We start from the raw sequence: 26,970 nt of genomic DNA on the forward strand, positions 1-26,970 counted from the left end.
CACTCTGTTAAGTAATCCTGACTCTACTGCTAGAACAGGATGTAATTTATCTTCCATGAATCTTTTCCCTAATCTCTAAATGATATTCATATATTTCTGTTTTGCAAATCACTTTGCATGGCAAGACGTGGTAGGGAATTGCTTTAGATTCAATTGAATATCATCATAAACTCCCTCTCTCAAAGAGTTCCAGATTTTTTTCCAGAGGACTCCTGACTCCTAAGGGAATATTTCTCTGTCCTCAAAGTTCTAAGGGTCTTAGCATTCGGAGGTGCTCTCCTTTGCTTTCCCCTGCCTGGCTGCCAGAAGTAAAATGACGGTGTCTTATTGTTCCAAAGCATCTTCTGAGAGCAATTAATACCTTTATGGATTAAGTTGCTTCACTGAAATAAAAGGTGACTTTCCCCCCAGTGGCTGGACTATCATCCAGCAACTGAAAAACAGCGAGTCGTCCTCCAAGGAGACGAGTAAAACCCAAGGGCTACAGCATCACCCTCTCATAAAAAAAAAAATAAATAAATAAAAAATAAATAAATCCACAGGTTTACTAGTTTTCATTTAAATCCCGTGTTTTTCTAGTCTGAAGCACGCCTTACATCTTCATATATCTAGCACATTACGGCAAACCCTTTTTAAGACTGAACAAACTTTGTGTGTGTGTATTTTAAAATCGTGACCACCTACTGTATCCTGAGCAGTGAGCAGATCATGGGGAGGGGGTGCTGAGATGAACAGGACATTGGCTCTGCCCTCAAGAGCTCATGGAGGGGTGAAGCTCATAAGAAAAACCACCATCTCAACCCAAAGCAGTATACACAGGTGCTTCAGCCAGGGACCCGGAGGAAGGCAACCCCCCAAAAGCCTTTGTGATGGGCTGAGGTGAGGAGCGGTAGACATCAGGAAATGGTTTTAGATCGGAGTGCCACCAAGGAAGCAGAAGCCACTCTGGATGTATGGGAGGGCAAGGATTTAATGCAGGGATTTGGATACACAGTGGACAAAAGAGGTTGTGAAGGCATCCAGGTGGCAACCCAGAGCTGCGTGCTCGCAGGAAAAAGCTGTTGCCCCAGGTAGACTAGAGGGACGGAGGGAGAAGGAGAGAACCAGACTCCAGGGTTCAGGGTCACCCGGGAGATGTGTAACCAGGGCAGGCATGTCTAGTGGGAGCTGGAGCTATGGAGGAAATGAGAAAAGGAAATAAAATTCTGGAGTCCTTTCTTTCACTCTATGATCTGTCACCAGTACCTCCTTTTGGGCAAAGCCAGAAAGAAGCCAGCAGACACAGAGCCTGGGAGGTACAAGATCAGCCCTTCTGAGATGCAGAGTAGAGCGAGGAGTAGCTTTGAAGGCAAACAGTTCCAGGAGCAACAGGGCTTCTGGGCAGATGTCACCCTCCAGCAGCCTTCTTATTTTATTTTTCCAAATGAAGAGCATTATTGTTCATTTCTGAGTGTATTCATTTGGGAATGTTGAAGGAGACAGATGTTCCAGGCAAGAGCACTGAGTTGGGAGAGAAAGTGACTTAGAAAATGGGAAGTTTGCCAGGGTGGCCAGAGTGAAGGGGCAGGAGGGGGGACATTGTAGGACATGAGTTGAAAATCGTAACAGCTGATGGCGTGGAATAACCAGTGACTTCTGCAACAGCTCGACTTGCTAGTAGTGATCATTAATGCCCAGGGTAACAGCGATGGTTGGGGCTAACACCACAAAAATAGAGACATAGTCAGGTCTCCACACAGGGGCAGTGCTGCCATCAGCAACGGGCATTTCTGCAAAGAAACACAAGCAGCCTCCTTGACTACCTTCAGTTACCTCACACTGTTATTTGAATCAGCCACAGAGCCAGTGAGGATATCGATCCAGTCATCTTCATGAACAAGTTGGCAATTGTTCATTAATCCTGAGGAGGCATCCTTGTGGCCAGTTTGGTGTTCAGTGGGCTAAATCAAAGATTTGCTCTACTTCCGCGTAATTAAAATAGCTCAATTCATAATCTTACAGATGTCGACCTCAGGAATGATAGTTGGAAGGAGATGGAACTAAGACTAGGAAGTTAAGAAGCCATTGAAGAGGCTTCTGTGATAACAGTGGGGACTGAGGGTCAGAGAGATGAATGAGAGAAGATACTTAGGAGACAGGAGGCTAGTATGGATGTGGGGGCTGAGGTATACTAGTAGATGAAAACAATGGCATGGTTTCTGGTTTGGAAAGTTGGGCAGATTGTGGTTCTGTTTGCTGGGACCATAACTTTAGAAGAAGGGGCACACTAGAGAGAAAGGCGATACCTATGTTTCAGACATTTTGGGCTTAAGATACTCACCAAGATAGGCGTGCTCACCAGGAGGGTGAAGACACTGCATTTTAGTAGAGAGGTCTGGGCTGGAGATAAAAATTTGTGGAGCCACTGGGGTAGATGAGATCATTTGGGATCTCTTTCAAGTTTGTGGTCACAATGAGATATGGCTTCACACCTGTTAGAATGCTATTATAAAAATATTATATAAAAATAACAAGTGTTGCCCTGTCAGGCATGGCTAAGTGGTTAGAGTGTCTGCCCTCGCACCACACCGAAGGGTCTCGGGTTCGATTCCCAATCAAGGACACATGCCTGGGTTGCAGGTTTGATTCCTGGTCCCAGTTGGGGTTCATATTAGGCAACCAATCCACGTGTCTCTCTCACATTGATGTCTCTCTCTCTTCCTCTCTCTCTCTCTCTCTCCCCCTCCCTTCCTTCCACTTTCTGAAAATGAATGGAAAAATATCCTCAGGTGAGAATTGACAATTTAAAAAAAAAAATCAACAAATGTTGGTGAGAATGTGCAGAAAAGGGAACCCTTGTGCTCTGTTGGTAGGAATGTAAATTAGGGCAGCCACTACGGAAAACAGTATAGATGTTCCTCAAAAAATTAAAAATAGAACTAAAATATGATCCAACAATTACACTTCTAGGTATTCATCTGAAGACAACAAAAACAGTAACTTAAAACAACATATGGGTTCAGGTGGCATGGCTCAGTGGTTGAGTGTCAATCTATGAGCCAGGAGGTCACGATTTGATTCCCAGTCAGAGCACATGCCTGGGTTGTGGGCTGGATCCTCAGTGTGCGGTGTGCAGGAGGCAGCCAATAAATGATTCTCTCTCATCATTGACATTTCTCTCTCTCTCTCTCTCCCTCTCTCCCTCTCTGAAATCAATAAGAACATATTTTTAAAAAGATATATGCACCCCATGTTCATTCTAGCATTATTTACAATAGCAATTGTATATGCAATGAAATCCTATCTAATAAAGAGGGGATATGCTAATTGACCCTCATGCCATCACAAAGATGGCAGTGCACACAGCCAATAAGGAGGAAATATGCTAATTGACTGCCACGCCCTCAAAGATGGCAGCATCCATAGCCACAAGATGGTGGCATCCAGTCCCCTCAGCCCTGCCGGGATGGCAGGCACGTGGCACAGCTGGACCGGCCCCGCACACCTGTCTCCGGAGTCCCCAGTCCCCTCAACCCCTCAGCCGCCCAGGGCCGGCCTGAGGCACAGGCAAGCCTCAGATGGCAGCTGCCCAACCACCCGGGTTGGCCCGAGGGACGACCAAATGACTGAACAAGTAGGCTGCGTGGGGCAACCAGGCTGGCAGGGGGCCATGAGGGGCAACCAGGCTGGTGGGGGGGCGCAGTTGGGGGTGACCAGGCCAGCAGGGGGGGCTGTTGGGGGCAACCAGGCCAGCGGGGGAGGCAGTTGAGAGTGACCAGGCCGGGAGGGGGGGCAGTAAGAGATGACCAGGCTGGCGGGGAGGGCAGTTGGGGGCGAACAGGCCAGTAAGGGCAGGAATTGGGGGCAATTAGGCTGGCAGGGGAGGCAGTGAGGGTGACTAGGCTGGCAGGGGGACAGTTGGGGGTGACCAGGCCAGCAGCAGAGGGCAGTTAGGGGTGAACAGGCCGGCAGGGGGGAGCAGTTAGGGGCGATCAGGACGGCATGCAGAGGCAGTGAGGGGTGATCAGGCCAGCAGAGGGGGGCAGTTAGGGGCAACCAGGCAGGCAGGCAGGTGAGCGATTAGGAGCCAGCGGTCCCGAATTGTGAGAGAAATCCTGGATTGGAGAGGGTACAGGCTGGGCTGAGGGGACCCCCCCCCCCCCGCCCATGCACGAATTTCGTGCACAGGGCCTCTAGTATTAACCATAAAAAAGAATGAAATCTTGCCATTTGTGACAACATGGATGGACCTTGAGAGTATTATGCTAAGTAAAATAAATCAAACAGAGAAAGACAAATGCCATATAATCTCACATGTGGAATCTAAAAAAACAAAAACAAACAATGTTGGGGTGAGGGATGGGTGAAATTGGTGAAGGGAGTCAAAAGGTACAAGCTTCCAGTTATGAAATAAATAAGTCCTGGGGATGGGATGTACAGCATGGTGACTATAGTTAGTAATACTGTATTGCATATTTGAAAGTTGCTAAGAGAGTAAATATTGAAAGTTCTCATCCAAGAAAAATAATTCTGTGACTATGTATAGTGACAGATGTTAATTGTGATAATCATTTTGTAATATATACAAGTATCAAATTATTATGTTGTATACCTGAAACTAATAACTACAATGCTCATTAATTATACTTTCATAAAAATTTAGAGGGAAGGAAAGGCAAGGGGTAGGTCTGTCAATAAATGGGAATGTTATAGGAAGCAGGATATGTGGTTTTGAAGATGGAAAAGACTTGCACATATTTGTATGAGGGGAAAGAGGAAGAAATGTTGAAATTACAGAGAAGAGGTGTTAAATAATGGGGAGATGCATCCTAAAGGTAGGGGATTGTGCTGTGACTCAGCAATGGGATAACCTAGCTTCTAAGACTGAAGGCAAGGTATGGCCACTGATGTATATTCAGGTAGAGGATAGTGGGAGAAAAATCGGGAGCAGTTCACACCTGGTCATCTTAATTTTCTTTTTTGAGTTATGGGTAGTGATGTCATTTGATGATGAATGAAGGGGTAAGAGGGTGACCAGGTTTTGCACTCAAAGTCCCATATCTCATATGAGAACCCCCTCAGTCCTGGACAAATCAGGAAATTTGGTCATGCTAAGGGTAAGGAAAAGGGAAAGGCCTGGGGGGCGGGGTGTTAAATGTTGACATCACAATGGAAAAATGGGAGAGGGAGCTGACCAGAAATGCAGAGCTGCTGACCAGCACAGGGACTGAAATGGAACTGGGGGCCGTGGGCAGCGCTTTGTGCGTGGCTGTGTGATTTCTTCAGCAATGCTTACGCATGTTGAGTTGTTCTTTCTGGAGAGGGTGTGTTACCTCATCCAGATATGTGCTTGGAGGACTTTTGCAACCCAAACTATGCAGTATGAGATGTCTCATTCTGGGGGCAGGAAAACAGTGACAGGGTTCCCAGAGTAGGGTCACCTGTTAGGTGGGAGATTTTGCTGTCAGTGGTGTACAACACTAGTCTTTCTCCATGTTTACATACTTGACAAATGGCACAGTGACAACATTTCTCAGCTTCTTGAGGCACCTCTGAGATATGGACATATGTTCATAATACATCTCTCTAGAAGAATGACTCAGAGATTGTAGTCATGAAGCAGTATCTTGAGATAAGAAGCAGTGAGCTAAAGGTCAACCCAGCACCAACTCTTGATTGCAACTCTGTCCACATGCTCTGCGAACGCAAGGCACGCGATGGGGAGATTTTGCCTCTGTCGTAGACTAAATTATATACTTTTAAACCTGGGAGTATTTTCACCTGCTGTTGGTTACAAAAACAAAGAAAAAGGTAAATACGTATTTGTCTAGCTGATAACAGGGCAAATGAGGCAAAGAGTTCCAATAAGTAGATTTAAGTACATATCTGAAGTATTTTCTTTCCAGGACAAATGAAATTGGGTAACTCCAAATAGGTAAGGAGGTAGTTCTCTACATTTTTCCTTATAATTAGAACAAACCAGCAACTCTAAACATACAGTATGGGACAGAAATGGGGCACAAGGGGATCCTAAACTACATGAGTTTGGGGAAAATCTGAAACTCAGCTTGGTTTAGGAAAGATACTCATATCTCATCCGGAATGAGTACAGCTGGGCTCAAAAGTCTCCATGAATGGACTGAGGGCTCAGGCAATAGGAGTGTTGTGGGCTGAATTGAGTCCCCCTCAAATTCATTTTGAAGTCTTAACCCCCACCCAGTACTTCAGAATGTGACTGTATTTGAGAGAGAGCCCTTACAGAGGTAATGAAGAGAAAATGTGGTCAAAAAGTGGGTCCTAATCCAATCTGACTGGTGTCCTTAAAGGAAGGGGAAATGTGGACACAAGAGGAGACACAGAGGAAGGAGCATGTGAGGACACAGGGAGAAGGCAGCCACCCGAAAACCAAGGAGAGAAACATTAATAGTTGGCTTTTGGACTTGAGGCACTGCAACTGTGAGAAAATAAATTTCTGTTGTTTACCACCCCAAGTGTGCGGTGTTTTGTTACGGCAGTCTGAACAAATGAATACAGAGAGATTTAGAATTTGGGTGCCATAAGAATCTGAGAAATAGTAGATGCATCAGTTTGTGCTTTTGTTGTTGTTGTTTTTTCATATAAAACCCAACTTGGGAGATGTCTGCTAAGAAAACCTTACACTTACCTCCTCTTTATTTATTCATAAAATAGTTATCAAACTCCTTTGCAGTGCTTTCTATGGGAGGTGAGTTCATCACTCTACTCCGGGATTTTTCTGAACCTCATTCACCCCACAGTGCACCCATAACTGCATGAACTGTATTAGGTTCATTTTTAAAATACAGTATGTTTGCCCTAGCTGGTTTGGCTCAGTGGATAGAGTGTTGGCCTGTGGATTGAAGAGTCCCAGGTTCAATTCTGGTCAAGGGCATGTACCTTAGTTGTGGGCTCCTCCTGGCCTGGGCCCTGGTCAGAGCTCATGTAGGAGGCAACCAATCAATGTGTTTCTCTCACATCAATGTTTCTCTCTGTCTTTTCCTCTCTCTTCCACTTTCCCTAAAACAATCAAAGGAAAAATATCCTTGGGTGAGGATTAACAACAACAACAAACAAACATATATCCTATATAATAAAAGGGTAATATGCAAATCGACCAAACGGCAGAACGACCAGTTGCTATGACGTGCACTGACCACCAGGGGGAAGACGCTCAACACAGGAGCTGCCCCCTGGTGGTCAGTGTGCTCCCACAGGGGGAGTACCACTCAGCCAGAAGCCAGGCTGATGGCTGGAGAGCGCAGTGGCAGTGGCAGGAGCCTCTCCCACCTCCACGGCAGCACTAAGGATGTCCGACTGCCGGCTTAGTGAGCCGGCAGTCGGACATCTCCCAAGGGCTCCCAGACTGTGAAAGGGCACAGGCCAGGCTGAGGGACCCCCCTCCCCTGCCAGTGCACAAATGTCGTGCATGGGGCCTCTAGTATATATGTAATACAGTATGTTTGAAATGACGATGCTACATGTTTTATGAAGTTTGGTTATGGAGTCTGTAGGCAGCATTTGCATTATGCTTGGTAGGAATTAAACCTGCATCTGAGCACAAAGGTTAAGTCAATGATTTTTACTCCCTTCAATATGTGAAATTTAGGCCAATCATCCTATCCAGCTAATTCTCTTTAGTATTTAGAATATCTCAGGTTGATTCTAATGTTTGGCACTTTTAATTAAAAATGGTTTCCTAAAATCCTCCTAGGCACATGATGTTGACAGGAGAATCTCCATGGCACCAGGCTGTATGTTTCTGCAAATAATATGTTGCTATCAGATTCTCCTGGAAAATGTTGCAGAAGACCCAAAACAGACATGACATTCTCCTGTGAACCTATTTGTGGCTGTTGACTTAGAATAATCTACCCTGATTTACAAAGTCTGCTTTAGAGAAACAATGGCAGGTAATGTTTCCCTCCCATGAACACTCCTGGTCATTGTTCTTGGGAATTATATGGGAGGTGGGAAGATGGGAAAACATACTAATGAACCCTAACATTCTCATGTACTTATTGTGTGATGTTGGTGATGTCCATCACAGTGAGCATCAATTTATTCACCTGTAAGATAGGGATGAATCCTAGCTGCCAAGCCTACACAGGTGTTTGTGAGAATGAAATTAAGTAATGAATATCTCCGAGGTGCTTTTTAAAATATGCTACGCCAATTTAAATCTTACTATTATTGCTGGGGTCACCACTAAATGGTTTAACCTCATGACCCTGGTACTCTGCCTTCTCACATTCTAAATGCAGCAGCACCTGAGCTCCCTTCAGGGATGGCAGTCATAGTGAACACGAGGATCCCTCGTATGAGTCGACTTCCCAGAAGGATTCCTGTTACCCTGTATTTCAGGGAGTGTCTACAGAAGCTCCGTGCTGACTTTTGTTTTCAATCTTACATTAGGCAGTGCTTCTTTTACCAATGACTTCCCTAAGATTTAATTTTTTGTATAGCCAGTCAAATATGTGACTGTTAACTCAGATGGAAATCTCCAGAACCTTATGTCAAATTAGATGCAATGTAAGGGACAGTGTCCTCTGAAAGTATGGGGAGAAAGCTCCTTCTGTGGCTGCCTTGCTCCAAGCGTGTCCTATCCCTAGGGCTGCTGGCTCCAGCCGTGCTGCATTCGCTCCTGTATTAGCCACACATATCAAGAGGACTCCAGCAAGCAGCTCTTACTTCCTGCATTGAGATACAGGTGAATGTCCACTAAATGCCAAGTAATTCTTGTAAAGTGCTGCTTTTGAATCCATATTATATTCTGGAGAGTTAGCCAAACCATTCTTTTTTTTTCTTTCACCTTCACTATCAGGACTATGGGCAAACTTGAGTGTGTGTGTCGAGGGGGTGGGGGGAGGAGAGTTGTGTTAAATTTTCATTGTGGTCATTGCTAGAGTTGGAGGATGGGCATCAATAAGAGGGGACTTAAAAATTAAAAACCTCTATTATAGGCATATTTCAAATACATGCAAAAGTGGAGACGGGTACAACAGATCTCCATGTATCCATCATCCAATTTCAGAAATTAGAATTATCAACTTTTTGTTACTTTTGTTTTCTCTCTCTCCTTTTTTTTTTTGTTTTGTTTTGTTTGTTTGTTTGTTTGTTTGTTTTTTCCAATATTGTCAAGATGATACCAGGTCTTCCCACTTTTGAATAATTCAGAATCTATCTTTAATTGATATGTTTGCTGTGATACAGTTTAAAATTTTTAATGTTTCTTTAAGATAACTTCCATTTTGATATAATTTTAAATTTATGGAGGAGTTATTAAAAATAGTACAAAGAACTCCTATAATTTGTTAATCCTTCACTGAGATATCACTAAGTGTATGCATTTGATTTTTGCTTTATCATTTTCTCTTTCTTTTATTTAACATATAATTTGTTTTTAACCCTTTAAAATTGAGTTGATGACATTGTCCCCCTTTTCTACTAAATACTTCAGTGTGTATGTTCTAAGAACAGGACATTTACATACATGAATAGAGAATATTTATTAAAATCAGAAAATTTAACATTGATGGAACACTGTTATCTAATCCACAGTCCATATTTAAGTTTCACCAATGGCAACAACAATGTCCATATTACTAGAGGCCCGATGCACAGAATCGTGCACCAGTGGGGTCCCTCAGCCTGGCCTGCACCCTCTCACAATCCGAGACCCCTCAGGGACTGCCGGTTTCGGCCTGATCCCCATAGGCCAGGCTGAGGGACCCCACCAGTGCACAAACCGGGCCTATAGTATGCATATAAGATCTTTGGTTAATCTCTTCCCATCCTCCCCATCCCCCCTTTCCTCTGATATTCATCAGTCTGTTCCATGTTTCCATGCCTGTGCGTTGAGTGTCTGGCCCCTGGTGGTCAGTGCGTGTCATAGCTCCAGTTGAACGGTTGAATGGTCTAACAGTTACTTAGGCTTTTATATAAATAGATTTTTTTTCTGACCTAAACTATAATCCAGGATCAGACATTGCATATTATTTGTCATCTCTCTTTAGTTTCCTTAAATCTAGAACCAAAAGCTCCCCTGCCTTTCTTGGTCTTCCTTAACCTTGACCTTTTTTAAGAGTACAGACTAAGTATTTTGTGGAATGCCCCTCAGTTAAGGTTGGTGTGATATTTCCTTGTGAATGGACTCATAAGAAATCGGATTCCCGAGGTTCCCTCAGTTCTTGGTATCAGCTGGCATGTGGTGTGTGTTTGTTTCAGTATTGGTGAAGTTAACTTTTCACTAGAACAAGGTGTTGTCTGCCAAGTGGGAGATAGTTTGAGATTATTATGTAAATATCCTATTACTCATTAAACTTTTTCACTTGTTTTCACATCCGTTGATGATCTTCTAACTCCGTCATGTATATATATTTATTAGTTGGCATTCTACTGTAAAAAACAGCTTTTCCTTCTTCCTCCTTTATTTATTTACTACAGGCCCGGTGCACAGGATTCATGCACTGGTGGGGGATGTGTCCTGTGGGGATTGGCCTGCTGTGGGAATGCTGCTCATCCCGGTCAGCCAAGCAGCTGTGGATCCGACCTCTGAGTGGCTGCTCCTGCTGTGGGAGCACCGCTCATCCCAGTCAGCTGAGGGGCGCTCCACTGTGGGAGCACACTGACCACCAGGGGGCAGCTCCTGTTTTTAGTGTCTGCCCCCTGGTGGTCAGTGCGCATCATAGCAACTGGTCGACCAGTCATTCTGGTCATTCTGCTGTTCAGTTGCTGGGCTTTTGTTATATAGGATTCATTTATTTCATCAAGATGAACTAAATAATTTAATTTTTTATTTTTTAAAAATTCTCATCTGAGGATATGTTTTTATTATCTTTTTGAGAGAGAGAAAGGGTTGAGAGAGAGAGAGAGAAAAAGAGAGAGAGAGACATAGATTAGTTGCCTCCCATATGTGTCCCAACTGGGGACCAAACCTGCAACCTTTTGGTGTACAGGACGATGCTCTAACCACCTGAGCCACCTGGCCAGGGCAGGATCCTTATTTTATTTAATGAGTTCTGCTTTGCTACTACATTATTTCTTATGATGCTATTATTTCTCAGGTCTGATCAGTGGGAGTCAGAGCCTCCTGTGTCTTTTTGGTGTATCTTAAGAGGAGGCTTAACTTGGTAACTTGCATGTTGAAGCGGATACTGAGTTCAACTGTCCTGTTCACTTGCATGTATGCAGCAGCCACAGGAAAGATAGACTGTCCATCCAAATTGTCCAGATTTGCAGCATATTCTGGAGCGAGTGAGTATGGTCAGTTGAGGACGGAGACGCAAGTGCACTCAGGGGGAGAGCCTGTTGTTAGCCCCTTACTTGGGGCCCCTGATGGTGGCTTTCACAGAAAGTGTTTCCCCACTAAAAAGTCAAGCAACAGGTTTCCTAATTTCTGGCTTCTTTCTAAAACAGGTTTCTTGAGCCAGTTAATTGAACATAAATTACAACTGACCTTGCAGGGATTAACTTGCATCTTGGGGTCATCTCAGCTGTATAGCTATTTGGGTGCTTTCTGACTGCCTGAGCTTTTATATACTTCTCAGCTAAGTTAGAGATGAAATGTCCCACTCAGGGATATTACAAGAATTGTTGACCTTCTCCGGTCAGTTTGAGGTCAAGGAATTAATGTAGAGAATTACCAGAAGATCTATAAGTACACATGTTTTTTACATGAGAGGTATCATTAAAAAAAAATAATGTCCATTTTACTTAACTGTTTCAGGTCCATGTGTAATATTTGAATGGTTGGCATATAAAGGACATTTGAGTTTGGAGCACAATAAAAAATAGCATTTAGATTAAAATTTCAAAAACTACACTAGCCGTAGATTTTCTAAAATTCCATTGCGATTGAGCCAACTTGACATTAAAAATACATTGGATGATAAATCCCATGTTTAAAGAAGACTTTTTTTTTTTTTTTTTATGTCAAAGGCTGGAAACATTCTTTCGAGGTCAGTCCAGTGTTGCAAGTAATCATTGTAGCCTGTGTCCTAAGTTGGGCTCTGCCTCTCTGGTGTAGCAAGAGGCTGACTTGGAAATCGGTATGCCAGATTCTTCCTGGTGCATCAGTGGAAAGAGCACGGCCTTTGGAAACTCAGACCTGGGACCCAATAATGCCACTGCCATTGATTTGTTCTCTACGTTTCCTAAGTCCTTTTGTCATTCCAAACATCTGTAAAGAAAGGTTCACAGGCTATTTCTGCTAGTTTTTAGAGCGTCATACACACACCTGATATTCCCAACTCCTGGGGGTTCCGTAGGGTGCTCTGGGGGACGCACGAGGGACTTCCGGCCGCGGCTGACACTTTCCCCCGCCCCCACTCCCCCGGAGGAGAACCGGTCTCGGAGACCTCCCTCTCCTCCCGGCCATTTCCCTGGTCCTGCCCAGGCTGCGGCCCTGAGCACCGAACAAGCCAAGGTGGTCCTGGCCGAGGTGGTCCAGGCGTTCTCGGGCCCCCGAGAAGGCCGTGCGCATGGACGAGGCTCTCGGGACAATGCGTGCAACGACCTGGGGAAGATACTGCAGTTCGTGCTGCCCTTGGCCACGCAGATGCAGCAGGAGGTCATCAAGGCCTATGGCTCCAGCTGCGACCGGGAAGGTGTCCTGAAGTTTGCCCGCTTGGTCAAGTCTTACGAAGCCCAGGATCCTGAGATTGCCAGCCTGTAGGGCAAGCTGAAGGCACTGTTCTTGCCGCCTATGACACTGCCACCCCACGGGCCTGCTTCAGGTGGCAGCGTGGCCGCCTCCTGAGAGCGGGCCTCCCCTGTGACATTGCCTGGGAAGGGAAGATCTCGGTGTCCCAGTGGATAACAAACATGCCTGTGATTAAAAAAAAAAAAAAGAAAGAAAGGTTCACAACTTGTAGGATCAGAGCAAGGAATAACAACTATATGAAACTTGAATATAGAGTGTAGTGCTTGGTCTAGAGGAGCCCCCCACCCCTGCGTGTGACTTCCCTTACTCCCCCCACCTTTCTTCTAACAGCATAGCATGCACTGTGTTTCATTCACTGCTTACCATGTGCCAAACTCTGACCTCAGTCTTTACACGCACTACTTGTGAGAGAGGAATTATTATTTCCAATCTACAGATGAGAAAACTGAGACCTAGAGGCTGGGGATCCTTGGCCAAGTGTTGGTACCTGCATTTCAAGTTTGATGCCAGAGTCCAAGCTCTAAATCATTATGCCCCTTATAACTACGTACGCTCATAAGTATGGAGTAGTAGCTCATGGGTTTGCACAATGTAATTAAACGCCTACAGTTGAGAGCCCTAAGCTGTGGTAAGGGAGAATTAAAAGCCTGAACTAGAAACAGAAATAATTAAGAATACAGGAGAAAACAACAGGGAAAGGTGAGAGATACACTTACTAGGCAAACAAGGCGAACCCTCCATATCTCTGGAGCATTATCATATGTTAAAAACAGGCACGATAGTTGTCCTGAGAGCTACTATTTATTGAGCATATGCGCTTAATGGAATTCCCACTTTAAGGTTATAGCAAACCCGTATTTATTCCCTTGTTTTGGAGTAAAGAAACTGAGGATCATGGAGGTTAAGGAGTAAAGAACTTTCTGCTCCAAACCAGGTATGCGTGATGTCAAAGCCCGAAGTCCTATCATTCCGCTGCGCTGCTTCCTCTGCTTAACATCGATGCCAGCACACTTCCTGCATCCCCAGCACCACCATCCCCTAATCCTTAACCCCACATTGTCTCCAGTGAGCTAAACAAATTGGCAACAGATGCACACTTTATTGTTCTGCTTGGAAGTTGGTTTGTATGGGACTCGAAGGAAGTCCGGTCCCTAAGACTTTCAGCATTCCACCCATCACCATCCATTCCATAGTTTGGCATTAGGGGTAGTCTCTTTTTTAAAAAAAATATATTTTATTGATTTTTTTACAGAGAGGAAGGGAGAGGGATAGAGAGCTAGAAACATCAATGAGAGAGAAACATCAACCAGCTGCCTCCTGCACAGCCCCCACTGGGGATGTGCTCGCAACCAAGACCCGTATTTATTCTAACTTCCCTGGGACTGTTAAGAGACTATATGGGTAGTCTCTTAACAGTGAACCTCTTCCTCCTTCTGAGCAAAAATATGTGTTCTTGGTATAGGTCCTTTAAAAATATTTTACACCCTAGTCATTGAAGCATTCCTGTAGCAGAGGCTGCTTCTTACCTACTCCAATAGCCACTTCCCCTTTCTCCTTAAAAAGGGAACTTGAGCCCTAGCTGGTTTGGCTCAGTGGATAGAGTGTAGGCCTGTGGACTGAAGGGTCCCTGGTTCAGCTGTGGGCTCTATCCCAGTGTGGGGCATACAGGAGGCACCTGATCAATGATTCTCTCTCATCATTGATGTTCCTCTCTTTCTCTCTCTCTCCCTTCCTCTCTGAAATCAATAAAAACACACACACACATATATATATATATATATATATATATATATATATATATATATATTTTTTTTTTTTTTTAAAGAGAGAACTTGAATTTTAGTCAGGCCCACTGCCACCAGAGCTGGAGATGGTTTCCCGCCTCTCTTGCAGCTAATTGTGGCCATGTGACTGAGCTCTGGACAAAGAGCAGGAGTGTTCTATGGGACTCTGGGAAAGCTGCTTAAAAGAAGTTGACTCAGTTAGGAGGAAACCCCTGTGCTCTTCTTTTATTCCTACTTTGTAAGAGCAGCAACTGAGAAGTGATAGCTAAACTTTTAGCAACCATCTTGAACCATGAAGTGACGTTGAGCATAGAAATCACTGGTAGGGTGCTAGGGTGAAAGACAGGAGCCTGGATGTCACCTGGAGTCACTTTACCAGTCCTAGGCTGCCTCTCTCTAATTTTACATGAGAAGGAAACAACCTCTCTCCTTCTTCCCTCTCTCCCTCCCTCCTTCTCCTTCCTTCCTTCTTTTCTTTCTTGTTTGTCACTGTTATTTTGGTTTTTCTTTTTTATATGCAACTAAGTAATTCTAACTACAGTTTCTAGCTTCCTTTGAGCGCATTTGGGTGTTTTGGGAAAGCTTGCAAAGCTCTGAACCTACCGGCTCAGCACTTAGTTGAATATGATTTAACTTACACATTATTAAGGTATCATTGAAATATACACAGTTGAACATTTGGGGCCTTTATATCCTTTAACATCTTTTTGAGCTAAAGCACTTTTAGCAGTTAAAACACATTAACAGCCTAGTCCCAGTGTTTTCCTTTTTCTGACTGTTTAATTCAAAGAAGGATGCATTTGGAAGAAATTAGAGTCTTGCTTTTCTAAGCTCTTCCTATCAAGTCCATCAAAGACACGTAACATTTGTGATCATGCTACAAACAGATTTAGAATGGGCATGATGTTTTTTTGATAAAAATTATTGCATCAAACAAAACTCAAAATTTACTCCAGGTGTGATTCTTTCCCCCCATTCTTATTTTCACATCAAGTACAAAATGGACACATGATAGTCCGGCCCCCCTGATATACTGAACTTTAGGCACAAGTGGAAGGTATATTGGGAAGATGTACTTGTTTTGTACTTGAGTACCTGGGTTGGAAGAAATGAGTTTTTCACTTCAATGTCATTTATTTAGAGACAGCCAAGTATCATGATCTCCTGGTTACTATATTTATAATTATTTTTACCTTAGTAAAAAAATACTGCTTACTGAAAACATTTTATGTATCTCATTTGTTTATTGAAAGAGGTAAAATAAATAAGACCAAAAAAAAAAAAAAAAACCAAACAAAAAACACACCAAAAAAACCACCAACAACAACAAAAAACACCCAAAAACCCAAAACCCAAACTTCATCCATAGCCCTATTGAGACAAGTATGGAGAGGATATTTAGAGACCCTGGCAAAAGGAAGTGGACATTTGAGCAATCGTCTAATAATTCAGCCCAAAATGGCTGAGAATGTTTATTCTGCTCTTAAATCTTCGTTTTGTTTTGTTTTCTTAATCTTCACCCGAAGATATTGATTTTTCCATTGATGTTTAGGGAAAGTAGAAGGGAGGGAGGGTGGGAGGGGTCGAGAGAGGGATACACAGAGAGAGAAACATCCACGTGAAAGAGACACATTGATTATTTGCCTCCCGCACAGCTGGGGATCCAACCTGCACCTGCAATCCTTTGGTTATTGGGCTGACGCTCTAACCACTTAGCAACCCTCTCCTTAAATTTTGGTTGTCTGGCCCCATCATAGATTAGATGACCAACATTTCTAGAGAAAAGCCTTAAAGCTTCCCTTAACTTTGTGGTAACATGGTCTGTAAGTACCAAGCAATCACTACTTGTAACTATTTATTGAAAAGACACCATTTGTATAGCATTGCACTAGCTTTGGAGTTACAAATGTGTGCTGTTAGTTAAATGAGAATTGTTAACGTATTCATAAGATCATTCAATTTCAGTATTTGAAAGAAAGACATTTAGATATGGTCTATTTCAACCCGTTATCCTCTTCCCTAGCACCGTGTTACAGATGAGGAAACTGAGACCCACAGATATCCCATAGTCTCACAGTTTGTCCATGATTTCCACCGTTAAAGCTTAATGCTCCACACTTTTTACTAATTTCTTTCTTTTTTTTGAATCCTCACTGAGGATATTTCCCATTGATTTTTAGGGAAAGTGGAAGAGAGAGGGAAAGACAGAGAAACATCGATTTGAGAGATTGATTGGTTGTCTCCTGCATGCGCCCTGACCAGGGCCCGGTCGGGGAGGAACCTGCAACCGAGGTATGTGCCTTTGACCCGAATTGAACCCGGGACCCTTTGGTCTGCAGGCCTACGCTCTAGCCACTGAGCCAAACCAGCTAGGGCTTTATTTCTTTTCTAAAATGTTCCGGTGAGGAAAAAGAAGCTTTCGCCCATCAGTTCAAATTTAGTCCTAATTATGTTTGGTATCATGATTTTCTTCCAGAAAAATTTACCCACTAAGAGAATTGTAACATCCAAAACCTCCCAAGAGTGGGTTCACTTAACCTTGCTGAAAAGTTATATATCTGTGAGAGACAGGCTGGGTGTAAAGACTTCCTCTGTTTTAAGTGATAGCTCACTAAGCCATGGAGAAAAGCAGAAATAGCAAAACTGCATATTGATTCCAAAGCAAATCAAGTTAAGTATCTTCTATGGACATATAGTCAGATAATAAAACTCAAGGAAATAATGTATGCTCATCTCTATTTCCAGCAGAACTGGAGGAATCTCCTTTATACTTTGCATGCAGCATGGCAATAAGGCTCCTGAAGTAATCATTACATCTTTTCATGAGTGTTTATTAAGAAGCCCCAAACCTTTCTTAGTAATAAATCGGTTGACATATCTATAGGTTTAAATCTTTTATTAGTTACTGATTAACTTAACGGCTCTGCCTGACAAACCTTCATAATAAATAAGCCAACCAGTGAGCACTTCACAATCAAACCAACTTTGTTTAAAGGACTATCACTAAAACGTGATTTACGCGCTAATGAATTTTGCAATCAGCATGTGGTGGTGTGCAAGTTTCAACATGAATCTAAAATGTACAAATCGGGAGGCGCTGAAGTTATTAAAAATCACACCACAATGCAACTATTTTAATTAAAAAGAAATACATCACACTCATATTTAGCAGCAGCATTATGGCATATGAAAAGGATAATTCAGGTTTGCTTTTTGAACACATCCTAACAGAACATGCCTCTTGTTTGCCTTGAAGGTTAATGATTTCTTTCCAATATCAAATTACTTGTTCTACTGACTCAAATCAACAAAAAAAGTCAAAATAAGAAACTGTATTTTATATATACATGTAAACCGTGTAACTAGACAAGGTGATTGACAGTGGCGTGTTAGTAAGAAAATTTGCTTGTAGGTGTCTTTTTTTTTTTTTTTTTTCAGTTTGACCAAATTCTTCTTAGAAAGCCTATATAAATCACTGGCTTTTCTTCTCTGTTTCAATTAATTAAATTGTTGACAGTAAAATTGTAACAAAGTAGCTTTAGGATAAAAAATGATTCCCAGATCTTTCCCTATAAACCTTAAAAAAAAACACAAAACTCGAAGAACTTAAGTTTTAAACATCTGTCTAGACAGATGTCAAAATGCATAGTGTTACACCATTTTGCTGTGTAAGTATCTGACACCATGTTATTACTTTTCAGTTAAATATTCACAGTGAGATTTTATGATCTTTTTAGAAGAAAACTTGCATGAGAGAATAACCTCATCGTGCACACCATAATAAGCACTTTAAACAAATGAATTCCAGGTTAAACAATGAAAAATAACTTCCTGTGCTAGTTTTCCCATCTTATCTCAGTCACCTGGGTTTCTTATCTATTTTATTTAAAAATTTTTTTTAAATTAGAGTTGAGGTACAGTATAGTTTCAGGTGCACAACCCAATAATTGGACTACAAAGTGATCATCCTGGTAAATCTAGTACCGTGCATAGTTATTATAGTACTAGAGGCCCGATGCACGGAATTTGTGCTGGGGGGGGGTCGGGCGGGGGGGGGGGCGGGCTGCTCCCTCTCCAATCCGGGACCCCTTGGGGAATGTCCGACTGCCTGTTTAGGCCCGATCCCAGGAATCAGGCCTAAACCGGTAGTCAGACATCTCTCTCACAATCTTAAGACTGCTGACTCCTAATCGCTCACCTGCCTGCCTGCCTGATCAACCCTAACTGCTCCCCCTGCCAGCCTGATCACCCCTAACCCCCTCTGCCTGCTGGCCTGATTGCCCCTAACTGTCCCCCTTGCCAGCCTGGTTGCCCCTAACTGCCCCCTCTGCTGGTCTGGTCACCCCTCACTGCCCCCCCTTCCAGCCTGGTCACCCCCAACTGCCCCCCCTGCTGGCCTGGTCACCCCTCACTGGCTCCCCTGCCAGCCTGGTTCTGCCAACTGACCCCACTGCTGGCCTGGTTGCCCCTCACCGCCCCCCTGCTGGCTTGGTCACCCCACACAGCCTTCTGTTCGGTTGTTTTGTCGCCCCTCACTGCCCTCCCCCCCACCTGGTTGCCCCACGCAGCCTGCTGTTCAGTCATTTGGTTGTCCCTCACTAACCCCCCTGCCGGCCTTGTCGCCCCATGCAGCCTGCTCTTCGGTCGTTACTGTGAGGGTGTCCTGACCAATTTGCATATTACCCTTTTATTAGTATAGTTTATTGACTATTTTCTATGCTACACTTTACATCCTCATGACTATTCTGTACTTCTTTTGTCACCTGGGATTCTTATATTAAGATTTAAAAAATCATTCAATAGCACATAATGATTGTGATTTTATTAAAATTATATTATTAATTTTGAATATTTTCTTAGAGAATTTTAGTCAATGTCTTATCTATAAACAAGGGAGAAAATTACACCTAGAAAGAAAATATGGCACTGCTAAATCCTAATTGTTGTAGAGTATGTATTATAAACAATATTTTTTTGAAAAATGAAACATGAAAATATCATATCATAAATATAACAGTAACTTAGTAAGTGGGACATTGGAAGGAACATTGAGATGTTGCTCTGTTATTTCATCTGTGTTCTTTCCTACCCCAAATCCTCTAGCTTAGATACAGTTAGTGTATTTAATGAATATTTTCACATTAGGATTATAATTGCCTGAAAAAAAAAAGTTTTTAATATGATTAAGGAAATGAAACTTCTCTCCATAGAATTTACTAGCCCCTTTTGCTCTAAATATGTCACCTAAGCAAACACACATTCCTTATATCACCAGGAAGTATTCTTCAACAAAACACTGTAATTTCATGTCAAAGAAACTAATAATAGCATGAGCTGTTTTCTTTAATGAGAAGTGAATGGAAGTGTGAAGGTGAAAGACAGATTCTAGTTAGAGGATGACAAGGTGAGACTGCTTTTTTAGCAAAAGGAAAAAAAATCCCTGGAAACATCAAGGCTGAAATGGACAGAATCCTCCATCTCCCCTTTCTTCCCTTCCATTCCCTTCCCTTCCCTTCCCTTCCTTCCCTCCTCCCTCCCTTCCTCCCTCCTTTCCTTCCTCCCTCCCTCCCTCCCTCCTTCCTCCCTCCCTTCCTCCCTCCCTTCCTCCCTCCCTCCCTCCCTCCCTCCCTCCCTACCTCCTTTCCTTCCTTCCTTCCTTCCTTCCTTCCTTCCTTCCTTCCTTCCTTCCTTCCTTCCTTCCGTCCTTCCTTCCTTCCTTCCTTCCTTCCTGTCCTTGGAGAGTCCACCCTATCTATCATAAAAATTCTAAAATTGATTAATTTGTCCTCCAAACCATCAGATTTGATAAATGTAAGTGGTTTAGCTTTGGAAAACATCACCTTATTTTAATTTCCTTTGTAGCAAATGCTTAGGGATACCTTGATCTCCAGGTCATACTATATAATCTACCTACCATTGATTTCACCATTATTGTTTTAATCATTAAATGAAACTATATGAAGTTGGTGATGAGTTGTCAGGAGATCTCAGGGACAATGACATGTCAATGCCCCACTTCTCCTTCTAAATCCTTTCTACCTATTCTTGAAGATCAAATGAGGTGATGTCTAGGAAACCATAGTAAACTGTGCAGCACAATCCTAAGAACACAAGATGCTAATGGTGATTATGATGCTGCCCGACAATGTTACTCACTTTTAGACTAGAAACCCAGCAGCAGCCTTGCATTTTCTGATTACTACATGGTCTCAAGTAGCATAATTTGTACTGATAGAAATTAGATTTAGTCTTTCACTGGGATTCTATAACATCCTCTTGTGATTCCTTTTTCATTATTTTCTAGAATTATTTAGCTAATACAAGAAAAAAAAAAAAGATTTTTTTTTTTTTAACCTTCTGAGTTGTCCAATCCACACTTCCCAGATTAATTAGAGAATTGCCCCGATCTTGATCTCTCTTTTCTGTTTCCCCTTTCCTGATAGGTAGCATTTGCAGGAAGAAAATGCTAATTTTTTCTTGTACACATTAAATTATTCTCACCAATCAAAATGGACGTGGGGCTGAGAAAGAGGGGGAGGGAGGACGTTTGCGGACAGACTTTCTCCCCCAGTCTCTTTTCAACCAGGTAAAACGGAGTTCGACAGGCCCAAATTCTCAGCAGGTTTGCCCAGCACAGTAATAGCCTTTATGCTTGGAAATTTATGGGCCATGGACAGTTTATAAGAAACGATGTAGTTCATCAGAGCCCCAGACTGATGGAGCACCTGGGAGCATTCTGCAAAGGAAGTTGGGTTTTGGAATAATACTTACTTTGATAGGGTTGTTTTGTTAACTAAGTAAAACAGTAGGGAAGCCAATGGCCACTTAGGCTTTAAACATAAATATATATTTATAAGTCACCCAGCTGCCTAATTGAGAGCTGTAGTGTTTTCACCAGAAAGCAGTAAGAATAATAACATTATCCACAATACCTGATCTCAGCTAGATTCATGTAAATCAGTCTTTGATAATTTGGAGACACTTAAATGCTGTTTCAATGCTTCTCTCTTAAGTCACAGAGTGAGAGGGTGGTTAGAAAAAGTGATTTTTTTGGGGGGTGGTGTGGGGTGGGTGGTGGTGGGGGATGTTCTTTTATATTTAAGGTGCAAAGATGTATGTTAAGCTTTATGCTATACTCTGGGTAGCAGAGGTTTGTGCGCAGAGATTTGAATTTGTGGTCCTATGGACTCCTGGTGGGGAGGGCTGGGAGCCCCGAGGAACAAGGGTTGGGCATACAATTGTCTGGTACTTTCAGGTCTCACAGAAGAAGGTTAAGCAGGAGGTGGCTTGTTAAATTTGAGCAGAGAACTGGAAAATAAGATTTCACACTCCTGAGATGGGGGGAGCTGGTGAGTTTGGAGTTTGTCTGGGAGATTTGAACAAGGTCAGGTGTGCTATAGCGCCTCTCAAATTGTATTTCAGGGCTTATGAACCAAAAAAGCAGGTGTCATGAGAAAATCAAAGGGTTCATATACACATGTGGTCGGGCCAAGTGTCCTAGGTAAATGGGCGCTTTAAAACTCAAGAAATTGTTCGGCCTGTGGAAATGAAAAGCCCCTTCTTCTGCTTGGCTGGTGCTAATGATGCTTTGCTACTGTGTCCTCCATTCAGATCCCCTCTTTCTGTTCCCCAGCCCTATCCGCCCCTTTATGGCCACAGCTTTAATGCTGTCTCTCTTTGGCTTTGAGACCTGAGCTGGAATTGGATTGCAAGTGGCAGCATGGGAGTCCACGACTTGGGTACTAGTGTGAGGACTGTTTCTTTGTGTGACCTTAAGTCGGGACACTTGTCTTCCTTCCTGGAGGGAGCAGGGGGTCAGGTCCCTGAGGTCTCCGCTAGTGCTGACATTATATTATCTTAGACTCAGTCCTGTTTCTTCAATTCTCCCCTCTTCTTCTGCGACGGTGTGGCCCTCCCTTATCAACCCCTTCGTATACAAAGTATTCATTTCTGCTATTTGACTTAATCTTTATATCTAATTCTCTTTGTCAATTGTTTCTAATTTTATTTTTCACTTCTTGTTTTACTTGTCTTCTCTTGGCTCTTCAGTTCTCTCTTTTGAGACTAATTTTATGAGTATGTTAATATATGATATATAAAATCGAGTTCTACTTCTTGGAGCATTTATTTTCCCCTTTTCCTCAATATTTGCTTTTCTTTCAGCTAACGTAAGACTAGACACATTTTAGGCAATTTATAAATATTTCTTGAACTATAGGCTTGGTAAGATTCCCCATGCTTCAGACCTCTTATCTCCTCCTGTGGCTTTGGCCTCTGGGCCACCTTCTGTGTTTTTGGAGTTGGAGTTACAGTCATTCTTTATCTACTGTAATATGAACACTGGGTCAAGCAAATTGCACCTGTGCAATCTCCAGCCTTAAATCCCCTATTCTTAAGGGGATGACAAAGGATGACTCAGTTTCATTTCCTCTGCTCCCAGCCCAAATGAACAGGAAGCATAAAGGACATTCAATATATTGAATAGCAGTCAAACTTCTAATACAGTGTTTTCAACCCTTTTCATCTCATGGCACACATAAACTAATTACTAACATTCTGTGGCATGCCAAAAATATATTTATTTTGCTGATCTGACAAAAAAATTAGCTATAATTTTGATTCATTCACACCAGATGGCTATTGCTGTCCCCCTTCGATCGTCATTTTTTATTTAACAATCTAAGGGGAAAGAGGTCAGTGCCCCTGACTAAATATTCAGGCACTGCATGTTTTAAAAATTCTTGCAGCACACCTGTTGAAAATCACTGCTCCAATAGCTTGATGTGCTAGAAAAATTAAACCTTTTAGTATCAGAAACCTCTCCAACACTTTCTTTTGATTCCAGCTTGCAAGAACATGAAATGAGAGGTTTCTCTACTAAGAGTTACAAATGTTCCGAGATAACTACTCACTGGAGAGACACAGATAAGAATCCTTAAAAGTCTAACCTCAAATTAGAGCCACATTTCCCTGTACTATAGAACATTAAAAGAATTTAATAGCTTGGAGAAAATGTTACTCATGCCCATTATCTTGCTACTAATCTATGTATTTTTATGAAAATGTGATAAATTTTGTACTATGTTAAGCACATCTTAGCATACCCTTAGATGGACTATTTACTTTTTAAATCCAGAAAGGCAAATAACTGGTCTTTGTTAATTAACTTTTTAGTAAATGAAATTCACAATTGGGTAAAATAGAAAAGAATTGTCTTTCATAACGAAAATGAATTAACTTACGCTAAGATTCTCTGAGAGGCTTCGTGGCTCTCACAGTCCCATCAGTTTTAGCTTCTCAGCTCTGACATGTTAAATTTCCTTTATGGAGGCACTGGGTTTACTTTGAAAGCCAGAGTTGGTTGTTACTAGAAGCTACTGCAAAGTACTCCTCGTCTTAAGAGTTCTAATAAACAACAAGCAAAACTTTTTGATAATGTAGGGGTTTATAAGTTAATTTAATAGAGATGCATCATGCTATTTCCATAATATGTTTTTCTATAACATTAGCAATAATATGTAATTGATTTGCATAAAACTTCAGGAACATTTATGCTTGTTGGACATGCCATGGGCATGTTATGGTATCTGCAACATTAAAAAAATTATCTATTTAATACTCATGATGCTAGGCTAAATCCTGCTTAAAAGAAATACAAGTGTTATCATCCAAAAAACTACAAACATTATAAAACTTGTGAATGATGAACAAATAGAATTGCTTTAAAGAAATCCAATTATATAGCCTTACTATCCTATATAATAAAAGCCTAGCGACCGAAACAGCGGAATAACCAGAGACCAGAACAACTGCTGCCCCTTGGCCTGGCTGGCCTTGCTCCCCAGCGAGGAACCCCACCCCGATCCAGGGCCCCCATCAGGGCAGGCTGGCCGGTCCCCACCTGTGCACTGGGCCTCTATCCTACCTAATAATAGACAAATATGCAACTTGACCATACCTTCGCTATGCCCATGATTGGCCAGGAGGCGCGGGGGGGGTGGTACTCGGGGTGGCCGGGGTAGCTGATTGGGCCAGCAGGATGCTGAGCTGCATCGCCAGTAGCGGCACGAGCTCAGCATATGCACCATGGCTGTGCTGCGGCACAGAAGGGGCCTCTGGGGCAGCAAGCTGACGTCCCGCCGCGCGGACCATCAAAAGCGGGGGAGCTGAGTGCCTGTCCGCTCAGGCAGCAGGCCTTTCAGAAGCCTCTGCACGCCGGAGGCTTCTGAAAGGCCTGGTGCACCAGTGATCGAAAGGGAAGCGTGGGAGCTGGGTGCCTGTGCACTCAGGCACCAGGCCTTTCAGAAGCCTCCGGCGCCTGGTGCACCAGCGGACAGGCACCCAGCTCCCCGTGATTGAAAGGGAAAGCATGTAGGGGACCCTACACGTGCATGATTCAATCATGCACTGGGCCTCTAGTCCTATGTAATAAAAGGGTAATATGCAAATTGACCCTAAAGGCAGAATGACCAGAAGGACTGCTCAACCAGTCACTGAGGCGCACTGACCAACTCTTGGTCCCTTTCCCTAGCCGGCAGGCTCCAATTGCCCAATGGCATATGGGGAACCGGGGGTGGGTGGTGGGGGATGCGGGTGGTGCCAGGCCAAGGCCCCCGCTCCACCAGTCGCCACACAGAGAGGGCAACCTGCAGTGGGGGCGGGGCTGGTGAGTGGGTGGAATGGCCGACTTCTCGGTTCCTCCCCTTGGCCGGCAAGCTCCGATCACCCGATGGCAAATGGGGAATTGGGGTGGGTGGCGGCGGGGGGTGAGGCTGGCTGCAGGCAGCCAGGGAAGATGGCCCTGCTCGCAGACCAGGCCTAGGGACCGTACCTGTGCACGAATATCCTGTGCCAGGCCTCTAGTTTTAATTATAAAAATGAAATAAAAAGAACTGTCAGAATCTTCTTTAAAAGTTTGCTGATGTATGTCAGTAGATGTCAATGTTATAAAGTGCAAAATAGAATTTCCCCCTAAAATTCAGCAAACTGTTGTTCAGTTGTAAATGGTTTGATGCTGATGATTTACACATTCATTCATGAAAAGCCATCACCTGGTGGGAAATCCTTTTTTAGAGGTAGGAGGCAGAATGATGGTTACTTTTGCTCTAGGTCAGTGGTTGGCAAACTGCGGCTTGCGAGACACATGCGGCTTGCGAGCCCCGGTTTGCCGCTCTGTTGACTAATGAGTTTGCCGACCACTGCTCTAGGTAAAAGGAAATTATATTGTTCCTCAACCCTTTCTTTTCTTTTCTTTTCTTTTTTTTTTTGTTAATCCTCACCTGAGGATATTTTCTCCATTGATTTTTAAAAATATATATATTATTGATTTTTTACAGAGAGGAAGGGAGAGGGATAGAGAGTTAGAAACATCGATGAGAGAGAAACATCAATCAGCTGCCTCTTGCACACACCCCACTGGGGATGTGCCCTCAACCAAGGTACATGCCCTTGACTGGAATTGAACCCGGGACCCTTGAGTCCACAGGCCGATGCTCTATCCACTGAGCCAAACTGGTTAGGGCTCTCCATTGAGTTTCAGTGAGAGTGGAAGGAAGAGGGAGAGACAGAGAAACATCAATGTGAGAGAGATACATCGGTTGGTTGCCTGCCCTAACTTGGGCAAGGATGGAGCCTGCAACTGAGGCAAATGCCCTTGACCAGAATGGAACCTGAGACCCTTCAGTCAGTGGGCCAGCACTCTGTCCACTGAGCCAAACCCGCTAGGGCCTCAACTCATTTTTTTGAGGAAGATCTACATCCTGGCTTTTCCCCTTCTAATCAAGTTTGAAAATGCAATGATGCTGTAAGGCTTTATCATAAATACATGCCTTGTGTTAATGTAGTAGCCTTTTCCACCTTGATGTCTACAAACACTCTTCCTGTTGCACTGTTTTAGGGGAGCCTAGTTTACAGCCTTTGTTAACAATGTGTTCCCAAAGAGACAGTGTTAGTGCTAACCCTGGATAAGGCTGGAAGCCTTCCAAGGTGACTTGTCCACCAAAAGTGGATTGGAAAAGGCCCACTGGTCCAGGGAAATGGAAATGATCCTGGTGTATACTCGGGTTCTGTGTGAATAAATATGGCAGCGTCTCCTGATGGAAATCAAAACACCATCACCCGGAGAGGGATCTGAAAGTTTCCTGTTCACATGGTGTGAAGACAACTCAATTTAAAGATTGGGCAAAAGATTTGAATAAACATTTACCCGAAGAATGTGTACAAGTGGTCAATAAGCACCTAAAAAGAGGCTGAACTTCATGAGCTATCAGGGACATGCAAATCAAAAGCACGATAAGGTACTATCCAGTTTCACATTGGCTAAGATGGCTATAATAAACAAGATGGGCAGTTGGAGCATTGGGGAGTAAGTGGAAAAATTGGAACCTTCATACACGGTTAGTGGGAGTGTAAAATGGTGCAGCCACTTTGGAAAATAGTCTGGCAAGTCCTTACAACATAGAGATTTCATATGACCCAGCAATTATAACTGAAAACATATGTCTACCCCAAAACGTTTACATCAATGTC

The 26,970-nt window shown here is 43.2% G+C and overlaps 1 pseudogene; it reads left to right on the plus strand.

Moving 5' to 3' along the window:
* The first annotated feature begins 903 nt into the window (after nt 1–903).
* On the plus strand, nt 904–12,766 carry LOC103291529 (protein C10-like; annotated as a pseudogene).
* The last annotated feature ends 14,204 nt before the right edge of the window (nt 12,767–26,970 follow it).

Source organism: Eptesicus fuscus, chromosome 16 (assembly GCF_027574615.1).
Source record: "Eptesicus fuscus isolate TK198812 chromosome 16, DD_ASM_mEF_20220401, whole genome shotgun sequence".
Lineage (NCBI taxonomy): Eukaryota > Metazoa > Chordata > Mammalia > Chiroptera > Vespertilionidae > Eptesicus > Eptesicus fuscus.